Source organism: Delphinapterus leucas, chromosome 6 (assembly GCF_059928025.1).
Source record: "Delphinapterus leucas isolate spDelLeu-1000000601 "Yukka" chromosome 6, BTC_Dleu_Yukka2, whole genome shotgun sequence".
Taxonomy (NCBI): domain Eukaryota; kingdom Metazoa; phylum Chordata; class Mammalia; order Artiodactyla; family Monodontidae; genus Delphinapterus; species Delphinapterus leucas.
Window position 1 is genome coordinate 115271402 of NC_143134.1, and position 6000 is coordinate 115277401.

The window sequence follows — 6000 nt, forward strand, 5'->3', positions numbered from 1 at the left end:
TGCGTTTCAGTTGCATTTTCACCTTTCTTGAAATAATAAAGCATAATATGCCGAAAATGTTGCTTTTTATCTTCCATCTTCAATATTAAAATGGCTACACAAAAATTCACCAATTTTTTTTTTTTTAATGCACGCTGATATGATAGCTGTCACAATACAATCTAACAAAATTGTTTCGAATGAAGTTAAAGACAACTAAGTGCTACTACAGCCATCGTACAGAAAAACCAAATGAACTTTTTGGCCAACCCAGTATAACTTCAGATCACCTGTATTAGGGAAAACTTTTTGGTCAAAATGATGTGCACTAGCTCTACCCATATTTCTCAATTACAAGTTAATTAAAAGGATTTTTTATTGAAAAGTAATTTATGTTTATCAGAGAGTATTTTGGAAAACAGAAAAGAGCATAAAGACCTATAATCTAACCACCTGTTTTTTTCTTTGTGTGTTTGACATTGAGATCATACTTTAGTTTTATATCCTTCTTTCACTTCATATTATATGATGAGCATATTAAGTCACTAAAATTCTTCTAAAACATCTAAAATGCTTGTACAATATTTCCATTCTATGGCTTTTCCATTTCTCTTACCTCTTTGTTGACTACTAAAGTTGTTTCTAATTTTTGCTATTATAAATACTTCCACAGTGAACACCTTTGAACATGAATATTTTTCTACATTTCTGATTATTTCTTTAACGAAGATTCTTGATAAAAAAAAAAAAAAAAACACCCTAGGGCTCCCCTGGTGGCACAGTGGTTGAGAGTCCGCCTGCCGATGCAGGGGACACAGGTTTGTGCCCGGGTCCGGGAAGATCCCACATGCCGCGGAGCGGCTGGGCCCGTGAGCCATGGCCGCTGAGCCTGCGCGTCCGGAGCCTGTGCTCCGCAACGGGAGAGGCCACAACAGTGAGAGGCCCACGTACCGCAAAAAAAAAAAAGAAGAAAAAGAGAGAAGCAGCATTTTAGATCTGAACTGTTCTCCACTGGAGTCTGCCAGTAATCAGTTGTGCAGCTTTAAGCATGTCAATTAGAATCAGAAAGCTTGGCATCCTGAAAAGACCTCACCAAGACTTCAATCGTGCTCCCTCATTATCATCCAGATGGCAAAAAAGACACAAAGATTTGTAAGCGACTTGACCAAAACCAGAAGGCTGTTAGTGGCATACCTGCATTCAGAATTCAAGTCCCTCTCAGTCTAGTGCACTTTCTACTAAACTGTAATTCACTGGGCACCAATTTCTTCATCTCAAGAGGTTATGATTACCCCCCTTGTTCACTTCATGTACTGTAGAGAGTACCAAAGGAAACAAGAGATCTGGCAGCATTTAAAGTGCTAAGGGCACAAAAGTATTACAAGGTCATCATCACCTCATCCAAACCCCATCCCTCCAGAAATTCAGCCTGATCATACAATAAAAGCATTTACCCTGCCACTTCCCCAAAGATATCAGTATGAGTCAAATACAACACCCCCTCACTCTAGCAATTTACCAGTAGATTTCTAATCAATAATCACAACAGGCATTGTACCTCCTGCTTTGAACAGTGGGTATCAAAATTTCAGTGAGCAGGTAGGTCAGAGTTCACAATCAGGCAGCCTAAGACTGTACACAGCCCACAAGTGTGTTTTGGTCTACATGATAATTTTTTTAAGGGCAGTTTTTTAAACTAAATACATTAAAATCCAGATTTCCGGCATCCCTTGAAAACAATCGGAAGATCTAGAGATACTGGGTCCACTTCCTCACACAACTGGAGCTGAGTAGTGACTGCTGCCTTCAGTCTGACTGGTCATGGGGCCCTCCAGTTCACAAGATCTGTCCTACTCTTTATATTACATCATGGGCATTTGAGTTGGAGACTCCTGAGGTAGAGTTCAAAAGAGAACTAAATTAATAAATATTTGTTTACTCTTTTGGCCAACTTTTTTTTTTTTTTGCATTATCAACTCACTAGCTGTATGACTCTTGGGTAACACACTTAACCACTAAGGCTTAGGCTACTCGTGTTAAATTGGTAATACCCTAGCTCACAGAATCATAAAGACTGAAGGAAATAAGGTATACAGAAACATTTAACGATGACTGTAAGCACTCAGTTACTTTAACACAAGCTAAAATGTGCTAACTTTTGAGTGAAAAACTTCAAACTCACAGAAAACACAAGGTCAGGGTACCTCCCATAAGAGAAAAAATGTAATGTGACAGAATTCTTTGTCATAATAATTTGGCATCTATTGCTGCGTCCTTAACAATAAGGCCTACATATCAAAATTACAGATTTACAGCAAATTCTCTCAGCTGAAGCACATATAATCTACTGAACTGCAATAGTTTCTAAAGTCTTCAGTTATGAGTCAATAAGCAAAACAAACACCCCACTTAAGTATATATATTTAACGGGACAGATGAGGTGATGAGTTCCTTGAGCACAGAAGCCATGTTCATTCCTCATTATTCCTACTGCCCAGCATGGTGATGGGCACGTTGAAGCTAGGGCTCAAGGGCTAGCTCCTCTCCGAAGCCACCCACATCACAAAGACACAACATGGCGTAGTACCGAAGAGTGGAGTTACCAAAGTCTGGCAGATAATCCCCTCTACTCTCAGCTCCAACAACTGCATAAACTAAAGGAATTCATTTAACCTCTGTGCCTAGTTTCCTCATCTGTAAAATCAGAATGCTAATAACACCATCCTGTAGAGGAATGAATGAGAATGCATTTAACACAATGCTGGCACACAGTAATGCTCATTAGCTACCGTTATCAGTGTTTCCTCCTTTGTGCTCCACAGTACCCTGTGGGGACTACTATCTTAGTATCTACTATGCTTTACTATGGTTCACCTGCACAAACATGTCTGCCCCATGGGAGTGTTGACAACCTCAGGGTGGGGACCTGGTTATACTCCTTTTTGTATCCCTGGGTCTAACATTTTCCCCAGCACAGCTGAATGAATCATAGATCTTCAAGGTATTTATTAACAGGAAAGGTTATGAGCAGAAACGGGAAGTGACCTCTCTTGCCCAACACACAAGCCCTGACTCTGACCCCCTCCTGACCCTCCAACTTTACTTCCCAGTATTCCCACTGAAAGAAGCAATGGTTTGATGTATTCAGGCTGGTCTACTCACTACTCTAAAACCATGCCACAGGCATTGCATCTTTGCATCTTACAGCTATTTTCAGGGGAACCATGCCACAAATCAGGCCCTTTACCCACATTAGCTCACAACACTTCATGAAGTCTCTATCACCCCCCATCTCAAACTATACTTGAAGGAAATGATACTTAGAATTAAGAAACTTGCCAAAGGTCACATACCTAGTAAGAGGAAGGACCAAGAATTGAAGCCAGCATCCATGGTTGTTCTCTACAGAATGTCTGGTCCACTCATTCAACGTTGAGCTGACCCACCTACTACCTTCTTACCTTGGAAGATTAAGGTCTTCTCTACATTTAAAGGACTATCTGACATTCATATTGACATTGATATTTTTTCTCTTGTATACCTGTTTCAATATGTATTTGCATACAGAGAGCTATGGTGTGAGAAAAGAAAAACACATAATGGAAAAGGCACAGATGTAGGCATAAGACAGACCTGGGTTTGAATCCTGGCTGTCTCATACCAGATGTGTAATTTATCCTGAGCCTTCCTAATCTGTGAATTGAGGTTAAAATGATTAAACAAGAGAAACCTAATATAATCTCCAGTATAGTAAATAACAAAGCTTAGTTAACCCCACATTATGCAACACTACCTGGACGTAGTACACTCCTCAAAAGTGAATAACGCCCCCTCTTCTGTGCTACCACTGGATCACAGAAAGAACTCTCCCGCAGTGTACATACCATTCTGTGTTCGAATTATTTCCTTATCTCACTCACTAAATTGAGCAGACAAGAACTGAGTCTTATTTATCTCTACATTGTCTAGCATGGTACCTGGTATATATCCATACTCAGTAGATGTTTGCTAAGTGAAATAATTGTAGATATAATAATGAGTGTTTAGGATTCTAGAAAAGAACTCATTTCCAGCTGAGATTGCCCTGAACTAGTTGAGGGAAGGCCAATTTCAGCTGGGCCGTGGTAACATCTCAATAGGTGGGAACAGAAAAGGAGAAATCTAGGCAGAGAGAAAGTCCTACAAAAAAACAACAAACAAAGGAAACAACAAAGGCATCTAGGTCCTACTTAACCAGAGTAAAGGATCAGGGTAGGGGCCTTTCGAAGCGTAGCTGGAAAGTTAGCCAGGAGCCAGGAGGTGTAGAGGAATGTGAGTACACTCAGGCATCGCAGGAGATGAAGGAAGGTATGAACACAAAGCTGAATGGGAAAGGGGCCGCCTGCATGCCTCACAGGCCCCAGCAACCTTGCAAATGTGTAAACTGAAAAAGATAAAACAAATATCAATACTTCATCAACAACTCTTTCAGCGTTTACTGAGCATCTTGTGCGAGCTCACAGAATATGAAGAATAAAACATGGTGCCTTCTTTTCTGCTGTTTTAAATTAGGAATCCACCCCTTCTGCTTGTCAAAATATTGATAGAATGAGAACGTTGACTTTGCTTTAACCGATGTTTGTAAACACCTGTCTCCATTTGACTGTTTACGCATGGGGAAGTTTTGAACTTTGCTGGTTTTGGTTTATAACATGATGCTTTTGCACAGTGCCAGGTATTGGGAGGCGCTTCAAAAATCACTTCATTCAGAATGAAAATTGAGCCAACTTTTGGGTCTCCGGTTAAAGTAATGCTCTTGCTTAAACTAAAATGACTTTTTTTTTCCCCAGCCTTAAACAGATCTGGAAGACTCTATGCCACTCCCATGAACAAAAGGCTGAATCAAAGTTCCAGCAGCACTCTGGCTAGAAAAAAAACAGTTCTGCGAGGCTGTTTACCCCTTGGGGGCAATGGAGCTAAAGGGAGCTGGGAAACAGGGACTGCACAGACAATGCTTTAAAAACTTGACTTTCCCGTTATGAAGATTAAGGCACCTAGATGTTGCCGAGGGTACAGCCAGAAACAGCCAGAGTCAACAGTACCCTCCCCAAACCCCAATTCTACCAAGTCCACTAGTTTCTACTCCCCCAAATCACACACCCAGCTGTCAGGCTCATAGCAGCCTCCACGAAAGGGCCAGAAAACGGATGCTCAAGGGAGACCAGAGCAAGGGCCAGACAGGCTGCCCGCTGGGCAGCGCCGAGCGCGGGGGAGTGAGGAAGGCCGCCAGGCTCCTCGGGTGGGCTGGCGGGGGTAGTGAGCGAAGGAGCTAGAGGCTGAGGCAACCTTTACCTGAAGCTGCTGCCACACTACGGGCCGGGTCGGCCCTGGGACACGTTCCTGAGGGGATGGCTCGGCTCCCCCGCGCCTCCCGGCCCCTGCCCGAGCTCCGCACTCTCGGAATCCTCGGGGACTGGCGCTCCTCCCGGCCGGCTCAGCTGCCGCTTTCCGGGCTTGCCTTCATGCCCCTGCCGCTCACCGCCGCTAGCCAGCTGAGCAGCAGCCCTGTTGGCCCCGAGCCGCGCCACGACCCGGAACCGCACTCCGCGCACCGGAAGTCCCTGACCGGGAAGAAGCCGTTGGCTGGGGACGTAGCGCGCAAGCCCCAGAGCCAAGAGCAAGGAGGAAAGCCCTCACGGGGGGCGGGGCCGAACGGGAGGCCGTGCGCGTGCGCACCACTTCCCCGCCTCCGGCCAAGGCCTGGGTGGGAGATGAGCTGGGAGTCTGGCAATGTACATTGACCTCCGGGTTTGGGTTGGGTAGAAATCAGCGTCAGCCTTCTCCTTCGAATTTCCTCCTCTCTCTCCCTGCTTACACGGAAAAAAGCCCTTGGTTCCTCCAGAAATGAGTGATGAGGAAGACCTGGGTTTAAATGCCAACTCTAACCTGCTGTGTATCCTAGGACAAGACACGTCCCTTCTCTGACCCATCCATACAGTGGTTCCAATTTTAAGTATTGCTGTGAGAATCGAATGGGATGAT

At 44.0% G+C, this 6000-nt stretch overlaps 1 protein-coding gene across 7 annotated transcripts in view; it reads right to left on the minus strand.

Moving 5' to 3' along the window:
* MAPKAP1 (MAPK associated protein 1) overlaps positions 1-5565 on the minus strand; it is a 230645-nt gene extending 225080 nt beyond the window's left edge. The window contains exon 1 of one of the 7 annotated variants that reach the window (XM_022578740.3): positions 5311-5562. The gene's annotated coding sequence lies outside the window, so the exon portion shown is untranslated. Of the gene's footprint in view, positions 1-5310 lie in introns of all 7 variants that reach the window. The other 6 variants (XM_022578739.3, XM_022578738.3, XM_022578737.3 and 3 more) reach the window with 6 other exon arrangements.
* Between the last annotated feature and the right edge of the window lie 435 nt (positions 5566-6000).